The sequence below is a fragment of the Maniola hyperantus genome, chromosome 21 (assembly GCF_902806685.2).
Source record: "Maniola hyperantus chromosome 21, iAphHyp1.2, whole genome shotgun sequence".
In the NCBI taxonomy this organism is placed as follows: Eukaryota; Metazoa; Arthropoda; class Insecta; order Lepidoptera; family Nymphalidae; genus Maniola; species Maniola hyperantus.
In genome coordinates, this window is record NC_048556.1 from 3610935 (window position 1) to 3625176 (window position 14242).

Below are 14242 nucleotides of genomic sequence, written 5' to 3' on the forward strand. Positions count from 1 at the left end.
TTTAAGCGAAAAAGTTATACAAATAAATAATACTAACTGATGCCCGCGACTTCGTACGCGTGGATTAAGGTTTTTAAAAATCCTGTGGGAACTCTTAAACTTTCCGGGATAAAAAGTAGCCTATGTCCTTCCCCGGGTTGCAAGCTACATCTGTACCAAACTTCGTCATCGGTTGAACGGTTGAGCCGTGAAAAGCTAGCAGACTGACAGACAGACAGACAGACAGACATACTTTTACATTTATAATATTAGTATGGATTAAATACGAGTAGTTATAAGAAAATATTGTATATAAAGATAAGGAAGTAAATAAAGGTTTAATTAATTAATTTGTCACGTCACACGTGTGTGTTATCGTTTTTTACCTAAACTTCTGCACCCCGCAGCGAGGTGATTCGCTAACTCGGTGGCTATCATTCAGTGTCTAACACTATAATAATAAATATTTTTTATTCAAGTAAACTTTCACAAGTACTTTCGAATCGTCGGATGCATCTACCACTGGTTCGGAATGCCTTTCTTACCGAGAAGAACCAGCAAGAAACTATGTTGCTCTTTTCAAATAATATTTGATATAGGAATATGCCATGTATAAAAAAGTATTTGCAGTCCTGTGCGTTGCTGGAACGAGCTGCAGGTCAAATCCACGCTCTTTTATCATTTAGATATTATAATCATCAATTGCGTAATATGCTTTTTTTAGGAGCATACTTTTAATAGAGTTAAAATATAAACTTGTGTAAAGGTAAGTCCAAAATAGTTTGCGGGATTTTATTATAAAAGGTATTGTGCCTAAAGGTATAAGCCTATTGTGTTGATCACCAATTTTCTTGTAAGGAATACGTATAATATTATAGTGAAGTGTGCGTAAAACACTGTTGTCCGTATGAAATACAAAATGCATATTGTTTAAACAACGCTGTCACAAGAAGCCAACCGTAACTCCGCTGCAAAACAAAACATAACAACTTTTGCTCTATGACTTTACCGAGCTGTGGAGACTGCATGGTTTGCCATTTTTGCGGAAACTCCTCATTATTATTTCTTGAACACAGCCTTTGAATAGATATATTATTGTTACTAGATTGTGCGATTAAGGTAGGTACTAAAAATGCCGTGAGAACGCTTTGATTTTCCGGTATAAAACCTAACCTAGGACCTATGCCATTTTCCAGGTCTAACTACGTACATCCAAACAAAAATGCGGCTATCTGTTGCTCCGTTGCAGCGTCATTGAAGGACAAATCAACAAACAAACACACTTTCACATTTATTATACTAAAATAGTAAGTAAGATTTACCTAATATGTAAAATGAAAAAAGGTAGATATATCTAGATGGGTAGGTAGGTACTTACCTATTTCAGTATGTAACCAGTGTTTTTTCACGAAGCTTGTGAATAGTGCTCAATTAAATTTCAAGTAAACCTTCCTATAATATAAGAGTGCATTATTTTAGACACCTTAAAGTTCAATTCTAGAAAAAGCTTATAAAACTGAAAACAACCTGTATTTTTTCTAATCTAATAAAAGCACTTGAAATATAGAAAAATGCTATCAATAAGGGCTAAAGATTAAACAGACATAATATAAAGGATGTGACTATACAGTAAGTATAGACATTCCATCAACCATTTAAGGTTCAATCCTTAATAGGACTATCCATAACAATAAGAAAGAGGTCTGCCCTACAAAGCCGCAAGTCGGCAATATCAAAGCCGAGAAACCTCTGCTTTGTTGAATTAAATCGTAATAAAGCACACGCTCGGCCTATCGCGACATCGCGTGGGTTAAAGGTCTGGACAAACAGAGCGCGATGAATACGTAGTACGACGGAAACTTGTCTAACACGGGACTAGGCAAGGAATTGACACCACTAGATTTGAAACACGGAGAAGATCACAACCAGGGCTATAGAAAAGACAAGGTCTTGGCCTTTTAAGCAAAAGTTTATATTAATCCAGATATCATTCTGTGAGTGGTTTACCTTTAACCTTACCAGATCCAAAAGTCCTCCTCCTCTTCCTGATAAAATCTCTCGCCTGCACTCGTGCGATCGCTCGGTTTAAAAAAACAATAGTTGCTGAATTATAAATAACCAAGAGCTGTACCAAAACAAAATTTCCTCCAATGAAAAATATAATCACTTGTTTTATTTACTTCTAAGATTTGAGATTACGCTTAAGGTTAACTAGAAAAGTTAGTGGGTGTTACACTAGATCCTCTGCTGCCGCGTCGCGTCTCTGCCCTCACCACAGATTACTTAACCGCATCTTTCAAGTGCAGAAGGATTACTCGTCAACACATCTAAATAAATATCGATACGTCATGTTACGATACAATAAAGTGTAATTCAGATCACACAGCGATGCAGCCTGAAATTGAATAAATCCCTCTCTTTCTACTGTCTTCACTTAAGTCTCTCTCACTCATCCATATATCCATACTAATATTATAAATGTGAAAGTATGTCTATCTGTCTGTCTGTCTAATAGCTTTTCTCGGCCCACCCGTTCAACCGATTTTCACGAAATTTGGTACAGATATAGCTTGCATCCCGGGAAAGGACATAGACTACTTTTTATCCCGGAAAATCAAAGAGTTCCCACGGGATTTTTAAAAATCTAATTCCACGCGGACGGTGTCGCTTGCATCATCTAGTAAAGTAATAAAGTGTAATTCAGACCGCACAGCGCTGCAGCCTGAAATTGAATATATCCCTCTCTTTTTACTGTCTTCTCTTAAGTCTCTCTGTCTCTCTCTCTCATAAGAGATAAGAGTTACGTGAGATGTGGTGTACCGCGTTAGGTATATTTTTTGGGACATATGACCAAAAAGGCCTGCCCTTACGCGTTTTGTTTTCCCAGGTATTAAATCCTACCTTAAGACCTATCGCGACATCGCACGGGTTAAATATAGTCGCGGCCCAAATGTAGCCATGTGAACTTTTGTTTTTATCAGTGTAAAATTTCAGGGTAGATTGGGTCACCCGATTGTATTTCGCTTTTTTGATGTCTAAACGATTTATATTGTTGATATACTGAACAAAGGTAAGTGATATTAGAACCTTGGTTTAGAGCTGTTCCGTAATGTTGTCGAAACTGTCTCAAGGTTTCTCTTCTATAAGTATTTCTTGTACTCTGTATGTTCTTGGTTTCTGATATAAGTTCATGTAGTTCAGTTTTTATTTGCCCCATATTAATTACTAGCTTATGCTCGCGACTTCGTCCACGTGGACTACACAAATTTCAAACCACTATTTCACCCCCTTAGGGGTTGAATTTTCAAAAATCCTTTCTTAGCGGACGCTGATGCGGATAGCCTATGTCACTACCCAGTCGTAACTACACAGATCTGTTGCGGCATGATTGAAGGACAAACCAGCAAACAAACATACTTTCGTATAATATCATAAATACCTACTTAGTGATTGTGAATTTGAGTTTGATTTATGGGTCATTTTTCCATAGTTTTGGTGGTTTTATGAAAGATCTTGAAATATCACAATATCTAAAATCCATAAGTTGGCAAATACTCTGAATGCGAAATGTCTAGATGTAATAAGTACAACAATTTATACAGCTCTATATCGTCCCCAAGCAAGAACAAATTTTTATTAAGGCCGCTAAGACTCGGCATAATTTCCTCATTACGCCCACCCAGTGTGGTATTACTCTTAAGTCTGATACAGGTCTCATAATGGCTGTAATTTCCGAAGCATTACAGTTACAAGTTAATAATGTTGTAATAATCCGTCTTGTATAAGAAACTGGTTGACGCCTGCGACTTCGTTCGCGTGGATTTAGGTTTTTAAAATCCCGTGGGAATTCTTTAATTCACCGGCATAAAAATTAGCATACACTCTCCAGGTCTTTAACTAAACCCATTAATAAATCACGTCGATCCGTTGCTCCATTGCGACGTAATTGAAGGACAAACCAATAAACCAATAAACACAACACAAGTGTGTTTGTTGGTTTATTGGTTATGCGGAAGTCCGCATTTATAATATTATGGATAGTGAAATATGGGCATTGATCTCAGCGGCGTGCACAGGGTTTTAATCTAGGGTAGGCATTAGTTAGGTAGGCCTGTTTACTGGCAGGTCATAATGAAAAATATGCATTGAGCTATTACAACTGGGGTAAGCAGTGCATTTATGCCTCTATGACCTGCACGCCACTGATTATTTGATCTACGAGTATGTGCCAATGATCTAAGAACATAATTATTACTCGTAAGTAGCTAGCAAAATTCGTACAATACTTCGTCCGCGTGGACTACACAAATTTCTAACCCCTATTTTACTCTTTTAGGGGTTGAATTTTCAAAAATCCTTTCTTAGCGATGTCTACGTCATAATAGCATCTGCGTACCAAATTTTAGCCCGATCCGTCCCGTAGTTTGAGCTGTGCGTTGATGCATTGGTAAAGTTTTTGACGACCTCCCTGGCGCAGTTGTAAGCACTGTGGTCTTATTAGTGGGAGGTCCCAGGTTCGATTCATGGCAGGGGTTTGGAATTTTATAATTTCTAAATTTCTGGTCTGGTCTGGTGGGAGGCTTCGGCCGTGGCTAGTAACCACCCTACCGGCAAAGCCGTACCGCCAAGCGATGTAGCGTTCCGATATGATGTCGGGTAGAAACCAAACGGGCATGGGTTTAATAAAAACTGCCATACCCCTTCAGGTTAGAACGCTCCATTTTAGACTGCATCATCACTTACCACCAGGTGAGATTGCAGTCAAGGGCTAACTTTTATCTGAATAAAAAAAAGGTAAAAACGAGAGTGAGATAGGCTCCTTTTCATGTCGGAAAATCGGGATTTTCAGTACTTGACATCAAAAGGTCAACTTAACTAACATTTTCACAGTCGAATAACGTTGGCCAATCAATCAATAGAGTTTAAGAGTAGGTTCGACCACAAAGGGCGTAATTCTTCATTAGATGCCGGTTCCGGTCAAGTGGCGCCCCCAGGGGTTGGTAATCAACGCGAGACTTGTATTATTTTTGAGGGGAAGTTTGTCTTTCGGGCATTTCTTTGAACGAATTCCCTAGTTCCTGGACTTTTGCGGTTTTTCTGCGGAAGTTTTTATATAGAAACCTAGTTGTGATGATTGATTTTTTTTAAAGCAATGGTTTCTGTTTGCATTATACCTATCTACCGCTATTACTTAATGGAATTGATGTTATGTACCTACTTATAAAATTTGAAAAAATTTGCTTATAAAATTAATTTTCTTCTTACGAAAGAAGTACCTACACACCTACTTATAATTTTTTTTAACATGTGAAAAAATTGACCATTGACCTATACATGTATTACTTCGTATGGACAGGGCCATTGAACAAACAAAATGGCAACCTCAGTGACATCTGAATTTCAAACGGGTCGTTCATAAGGTATCTAAGAGGTGGCGCTGATTTATTTGGTGCCAAAACCGTGAAAATTTTGTTTGCTTGGGCATATCTTGTCATTTGGGTATATCGATGATAAATAAGTATCTATAGCTTATCTATCTTATGTTAAACAAAACTATCTTCCAGTTCGCCGCCCCCCGGTTTATTAGGCGTTGAGTTGTTATTTAATTTCGCCCTGTGAAAACACCCCCGGTCAATGTTAGCACTGTCCGCACACGTCGAAATGGACAAATACCGCTAAATTATTACCTTTTCTGTCTAAACATTGGTGCTTTCGCTATTTTCCGAGTGTTATTGTTCAGAGGGCCTATAGCGAAACTTTTCGAGTTATGTACGAAGTTATTGACGGACGGACGCATAATATACCCACGGACTTGGAGTGCCTTTTGATGGTGGGAGGCTTCGGCCGCGGCAAGTTACCACCCTATCAGCAAAGCCGTACCGCCAAGCGATTTAGCGTTCCGGTGCGATGCCGCGTAAAAACCGATCAGGGGTATGTGTTTAATTAAAATGCAATACCCCTTCCAAGTTAGCTCGCTTCCATCTTAGACTGCATCATCACTTACCACCAGGTGAGTTGAGAACAACACCGAATGTTATACCTATGTGCCCACGATCGAGCTCCCGACCTCTCGGAAAGAAGGCGGTCTTCGCACTAGGTATGCTATCACCGCTTTTTACTTTTAAAATCATTGTGGCTCAATGCATCCGTGTAATACCATATCCATACCGATCCCAATTCCCCACAAACTGAGTGCGAAATACCGAAAAATCAGGACAGCATAATGAATTGTAACTAGCCAATTACATGGGCGAATAACCCTTCACCCGGGCCGGGGCCCAAGCGACCCCGGTCGATACCAAAATAAAAATGCCTACAAAGTACGGAAAATGTTGTTCATTCGCAACACGTACTGTCAATATAGAATGGCGATGATTGTGATGCACCGGCCGAAGGGACAAAAATGGCGTTTCGGCTGCGGGATTGATAATAAACGGAAGCTATGGATAGTTTTGTGTTGACTATAATATTATACAGAACCATATAAATGCTTGCTGTTTTATTCTTAACTAGAGGATGCCCGCGACTTCATCCGGGCTAAAATTTTCAAAAATACTGATAGGTAGGTGATAGGAACACGTGTTTCTTTGTTTTTAACCGAAAGCTCATTAACACAGACAGTTTATCCCGGAAAAGCAAGAGTTCCCACGGGATTTTTAAAAACCGAAAACCACGCGGACGAAGTCGCGGACGTCATCTAGTATCTAATTATGAAACGTAGACTCCTAATGAAGCAATAGGTTAGTAGGTACCTATAGTACCTTTACATCTTGAATGAACTGTACTTATTAAGAGTAGAGAGTTAATCAAAGATGGATCGCGAAGGGTTAACTTATTAAGACCAAGGTATTCATGAGTGTATTAAGAGATAAAAGGGTTTCGTTAGGCTTATCATGAAAGTAATCAAGAGTTTATTTGTGGAATCTTCCTTATTATTTTGGATTTTTGTATTAATTGTTCTTAAACTTGGCTAGGTTAGGTTAGACTTAACCAGCTTTAAATGGCCAAAGGCAAATGACCTGAGCGCCTGAGCTGTTCTAACAACCAAAGCGTCTAAAAGGAAGCTTCTACTAAGTATCTACCAAATCTGCTACTATCACCACCTCAACCCATTGAATGAATGAATGAATGAATGAATGAATGAATGAATGAATTATTTATTATTGCAGGTCTTCTTTCAAGATGAAAGGGATTTAGGCCATAGTATACCACGCTGCTAAGGGCGGATTGGCAGACTTCGCACACCTTTGAGAACATTATGGAGAACTCTCAGGCATACAGGTTTCCTCACGAAGTTTCAAATGCATAAATTGTTCGTTCGAACGCCCAATCCGTTCATAGCATGTCAACTCTCGATGGAGGACTAGGCTGCTAAAGCCGCTTCAGCTGCTTAAAAAAACAGACTCAAACTACAAAATACTACGCCTAGCCAGATTCTTCCTATATCAATGCATATGGTTAAGAAAAAATTACTCGAAAATACGACGAAACGCATCGAGCAAAGGTAGGTACGTAGTGCCCCGTCCTTTAGTTAGGCTCGTCTTGGTGGTGGTCCGATTAAAATAGCAAAATTGATTTGAAATTTGATGTTTGTCAGTAATGTCAATATTAAAAAAGGCAATTAGTCACATACCTATTTGCTTGAATATTCCTTTAAAGTCCAAGAAAAATTAACATTTCTTAGAATCCCAAACAAAAGCTTTGGCCGACAAGAAAAATGGTGAAAATCCAATATTTCGCGTTTGAGCCGGTGTCGTGGCGCGTTTTCCCTTATTTATTGTTATTTTTCTATTTCGCCGGCAGATGTGCCGTACCATGATTTACGGACGCCCTGGTATTAGGATTTAGGAGCGAAAATTATAACCGGCAGGTCAACTTAGGTTTACCCTAAGGTTAAACAGTTTTGTTTATAATAATATTATGCCTTAGATGTCTTGGAAATGGATTTTTTATGAATCAGGATGAATAGGTACTTATTTTAATATTTCGGGATGGTTTTTGATTATGAGCACTTCCTTGGAATATAATTTTCAGTTTAGTTTCAGTTTTTAATTTAAATACGAAATCTGTCTATAGACAGACGAATATATTTGTCAAAATTTTTAACGATTATTTTAATTTATTTGACGATTAAAAATTGACCCTTAAATAATAAGCCTAAGGGTCTGTTTCACAATCGCCAGATATACTTTATCTATCGGATAAATATGACACTGACGGATTTTCAATACAAAAACTGTCATAACGTCAAATTTATTCGTTAGATAAAGCTTATCTGGAGGTTGTGAAACAGGCCCTAATACTAATTTAAAGTTAGTAACTAGGTAAGTAAGTACTTAGAGTGAAACCCACCATTGGTAAAGTAAGTACCTAGACTAGAAACTTACATTTTAACAATTTTTTTTAAGATAGCGAGCAAACGAGCAGGCGAGTCCCCTCATGTTAAGTGATTATCGCCGCCCATGAACATTTGCAGCACCAGAGGATTTCTTATAAGAAACCAATGTCGTTACGTATGTATGTCTATAACCAGTCTAAGCTATTAAAATTGAGATTCAGCTCATAAGCTCGGTAGGAACGGCATTCCGAACCAGTGGCAAATTAAACTATCTGGCGATTCAAAAGCACCTGTAAAAGTTTACTTGAATAAAAATATATTCTATTCCATTCTATTCTATTATATTCTAAAAAGTCATGTGAAGAGGCCAAACCAAAAATCAGACAGAAAGGTAAGTATAAGGCAATTAGAAAAATTAAATATTCACTTCTTTGAAAGGAATTTAAAGACATAATAAAAAATTAAAAAAACATACAGTCGAATTGAGAAGCCGCTTTTTTGAAGCCGGTTAAAAATTGGACGAGCTCTATTAATCGATAGTGAAATCACAAAACTTAAGAAAGTTTTTACATTAGTTACCTACGTAATTCTAAAGGCGAGAAAAATAAAAAAACTTCGTATTTGTAGATCATAATCCAAATTCTTTAAGAAAAAGCGATATTTAGAGGAAACAAAAAGTCAAAAATCCCGGTAACACACAACACATCCTCGTCGCGAACCCTATTGGCTATAAATCAAAGGTGCTACCGCGCGGCAATATGGGGAACAGAACATGTGTTTACCACCCAGTTAATTTGTCGAATTTATCTGCTTGCCTCTCCGATATTGTATTGAGAAATATTGCCTTTTCTTGAGTAATGTTTCGACTCTACAATTTCTCTTATTTTCTTATGTCTGAAGATGGAAAAATTCCTTTTGTTGTATTACTGGGCTACTAGTTTATGCCTGCGACTTCGTCCGAGTGGACTACACAGATTGCAAACCCCTATTTTATCCCATTAGGGGTTGATGTTCAAAAAACCTTTCTTAGCGGATGTCAACGTTATAAAAGTCGGGCAGATTTTTCTTTTATATCTAATCTTTATAATCTAGATTACCGACTATGTCTGATGTACCTACCTATCTACTTAATATCACTTAGGTATTATCATTTTTGATAGGTACCTAACTTAAGTATTTTGTACCTAAACGCTATCTGTACCCTATCGTCTGAACCTGCACGCCAATCATACAATTACCCGCATTTTATAAAGTACCGGCTAATTTGACATCCGCTGACATTTGCGTTAATAATGTTATAACTCAACGTCCGACCATATTAGGGCATTTACAAACGATAGCAATCATTTTTATTTGCAAGAGTATGGACATGTTATTTTATCTGCAGTTCATTTTTTGTAAGAATAATTTCTGCTTGTAAATTTTTATAGTAATTCTGCTCGTAATCTTTATTTAAAAAATTGCTAACTTGAATTAAAAAAATTATACTGAATAGTTTAAATAGAACTTTTGTATCTTTAGATAAGGATTTTTTTAACGTATCTATAACTCAATGACGTGCGCAAGTTTGTCTGTATGGAATTCAGGTTTTGTTATAAGTAAATCTCGTAGGAACTCGTTAATTTGCCAAAATAAAAAGTAGTAGGTATAGTCTGTTTTCTGGACGCGAGCTATCTGTGTACTTTTAAATTTTGATAAAAGAAATCTAATTAATTCATCTTATGCATAAAGTACAAACTTAAAATGAGTGGTAAGTAGTAGTAATTAAATACTAAATAATTACTTAAAATGAGCTTTTGCACCCACATGGCACAAAATGAAAAGCTGACAACAAGACGAATGAGACACACATCCGCATTTATAATAGGTTTTAGCATGGCTATATTTCGAGTATAGAGTAATTACCAAAATCGAAGCAGATAGTGACTAATATAGGGGTTTTTTATTCTAGCATAGGTACTTACGTTACAAAAGACTAGCCAAGTATCCTTTAATTATAATTTATGTTCTAAATTAAATCAGTAACTGAAGCCAATAAAGGTAAAAAAGTCACTACTAGCTACAACCTAAGAATTACAATTGAAACTAAAGCAGGATACGTGATTAAAATAAACACGCAATCATAAAAATATAACCAGCCGCTCAGGCGTCTTTATAACATCATTTTGTCCAATCATGGTGTTGATTATAACGGGCACCTCTATCGTAATGGTCTTTTTACTACAGAGTTATGCGGTAAATGCGTTATAGAACATAATCTCACCTTTCAATAAACGCACAGCGCATAAAATAATTTTATACGTTCACACGACAGTTTAAATTTATTGCAAGAGTACCTACATCTACAAGCAAACTTGTTTAGCTCAATATTTCTTATAAGAACAAAGTCTAGAAATGTGGTCTGATTTATTTGAATTAATTGCATTGCATAATTCTATATTCAGAAGTAAGTAGGTACTATTTTACAAGGGTTATTGTTTCCAAAGTTATCGAAGAAACGATAAATTCCTGAAGATGCCTTATTGCTTAATAAATAATTTGGCAGCTCTACATTCGTGTCATGAAGAGATATGCGTAGGATTTTCAGAAGTACTATTTTTAAGGGTCATTGTTTCCATTATTATCGAAGGTGACGATAAATTCTTAAAATATTCACTTCTGAAAAATGCTTATTCTTTAATGGGTCAAAAAGACAACAGAAGAGATAATAACATTCTATATCTTTCTGAACTGAAACAAAAAGGCAATGAGAGTGTTTGAAAACGCTACATTTATTTCAAAATGCCACACAGTGATAACCAATTAAACGGGCCAGACAAAATCGTCAAGTGAACCCCCAATGATTTGAATAACCAAGTCACGTTCGCCAAATAAGCAACACTAACAAGCGGTATATCGTTTGCACTGATTGTTAATTGATTAGATTAAAAATTTTGGCCCAATTCTCGGCGTATTGTCACAAGGGGGTACCAGAATAATTAGACATTTAAGCGGTGTCTTTTACAATTTGGATGTTGACAGATGCGTTTGAGGTGATCTTGTTATATTCTTTGAAAAAACTTGTAAGCCTGTTCAATTCTTGATTTTACTCATTTTTTTTTCTTTTAAATACGTGTTGCTATTTATATTTTGCCAATGAATAGTACCTTAAAAAATATTTTAGGTTGTTACATTTACCGTTACGATTATCCTAAGACTAATCCAAGGTTGAGCTAACTGAATCGATAGTTTTTAACTGATTATCATTATATTATTATAATATATTTTGTAAGTTTGTAAGATTTATTTTTATTACTCCTTCAAAACAAATTCAAATCAGCAATTTTTTTCAAGTTCTGTGAGAACTCTTTGATTTTCCGGGATAAAAAGTAGCCTAAGTCCTATGTGAGCTAACTTTGTAGCAAATTTCATCAAAATCGGTTAAACTGTTGAGCCGTGAAAAACTAGCAGACAGACAGACACACTTTCGCATTTATAATATTATTAAGTAAGTAATTGAAGTACGTGGAATATGGATTAGATTACGCGGAAATGAATTATACCTATTTACCTACTTATCATAATTTATTTATTTGCTCTTACATCGCAATATAAATTTGTTTATAAAATGCTCATTTGCAACTTTAATATATCTATTTAGGTATTTAATAGTGTAATAAAAGCCTCATAAAATAGATGAGGAATTGCAATCCGATAGGTACAAATTGTGGCATAATTTGAATAAAACACTGTAACAATACAAAGTATACCTACTTGATTTATTACAGAGTGCATATAAATCTCGCAGGTGACATTTACTTACAAATCGAAGTACTTTTTCAAAGTACCCCACTTTATAGCCTACGTGAGCATATTGTAAACTGTATAGCGTATAGCCCCCAAAAACATTTTGCTACACAATTTTGACACCCCTAAATGGCTATGTTTTATTGTCGAATATTTTTATTTTAATACCGCTATAGACTATAGGTGGGTTTGAAAATTGAGTTAAAATGACAGTGGCATACGTAGTGATTCGCTCCGCGGTCGCATTAAGCGTATTAGGGGCCAAAATTGGATTTGTCGTGGGGCGGTCTGTTGCTACACTTGTTACGAATTTGGAGATGTCAAAAAACTGCATGTGGAAATTCTTCAGTTCTATGTTTAGAGGTTAGGTTTCCTATTAAACTAAGTAATAGGGAAATAAAATAAATTAAACAAACACCCCATACATTTTAAAATGATCATTTACAAAAATTTCCTACCACGCATTTTGAGCTACATAGAGTCAAGATTCATCGAAATCTGCTCAGCTGTTAAATATTTTAACAAGTAATCCATTTATGAATCCAAAAGTGTGACTGTCTGTTACCTTTTCTTTGCCCATCAACCAATAACCAATTTTGTTGAAATTTCATACAGAGGTAATTATTTTGCATCTAGGAGACGGACATAGTCTACAATTTATTCTGGAAAATCAAACAGTTCCCACGGGATTTCTAAGAATTTTAAATCCATGCAAACAAAGCCACGGGCGTCGTTTAGTACAATATCATCATTTACAATCAAGGTAATCAAGATGTACGTACACTCTACATTTTATCATACATAATTTATCAAAAATACACCCACATAATACACGTAAACAACAATAATAATACGCATCGCCTTCGACAATCAACCACATGCGCCACGTTTGCACAGTAAAGCAAACGTTTGTATTTTTTTCCAATAGCTGTATAGGTAATTTATTTATTTGAAGTATTGCGGTGAATCAGTGTCCCCAAGGCGTCTTTATTTGCGTGCACGCTTCGCTTGTCAATGTTTGTGATTTAGTCCGCGCCTCACATTTTTACTCAAAAAAAGATTTTGTCTTGCGAATATTCTTTTTGGTCTCACTGTGCTAGAAGTATATTCAGTGACTTATTAATTAATTTAAGATTAATTATTACAATATTATGATACTGTTCATAGCTGTTCATAGTTTTGTTATTAGAATTTTGATTGCAATTTCAAATTAATAATTTGTTATATAGTTTGTAGGCGTCTTTATTTCACGCGATATAAATAATATACCTAATAATAAAATTATTCTAATTTTTTTCATTTAATTTAATTTAATTTATTATATTATTTTTGCATTATATTATATTGATATTGCATTATGTTCGTGATCTTGATTGATTTTGTCTTCATTTTTCATGCATACTTATCTATTTTTTTGAACTTTTTCAAAACTAATTCTTATTTAACACTGTAGGTAGGTGTTGCTCGCTGCTGGGTAAATTTGACCCACGAAGTATATATTTTTTGACAAATTAATCTGTGTTAACAAGTTCAGTCCTATATCATTTAAAAAAAATTGAATTGACGTAGGTACCTAAACGATGATTACAATGTCCTGTAGTAAAAGGGGTTTTTTGGTCAGCTGCATTAAGTTTTTAATAGTTTTAAATTCTAGTTGCCAATGTTTACAACTATTCCACCATAAAATCAACAGAACATAAACTGTAAATCTTGTTAGCCGCCCGCACGGGCGTAACACGGTTAGTACCGACAATGACTTGACGAAGGCAAATCTGATTTGGAACCCTCCCCGGTTATTTTAAAGCCACTCACTCACTTTGCATAGTACTGGAGGGTGCCCGCCTTTGACGGAATATTTCACGTAGGTAGGTATATTTATTATATATAGTACTATTTTTACTGTGAAATGACAGAAATAAGTATAAATTATTTAAAATCTAGATACCTACGCGATACAGGAACACTTAGCATTATTTCAAACCCCCCTTGTCAATAATTTTACCTTAACAATGATTAAAGCAGAATTACTAAAATCGCTGTGGTATTTTTTACCCCAAATGGGGTAAGTACCTTTTAAAGTTTTGCTACTCGGCAGGTCTCGACTCCACGGTGGGTCCAAATGGTTGGCGAAGACGAGGG

General features: G+C 35.9%; 1 protein-coding gene across 2 annotated transcripts in view; it reads right to left on the reverse strand.

The window, feature by feature from the left end:
• The window catches only part of trh (PAS domain-containing protein trachealess), a 97150-nt gene that overhangs the window by 50548 nt on the left and 32360 nt on the right, over positions 1 to 14242 (reverse strand). The gene's annotated exons all lie outside the window — the stretch shown is intronic.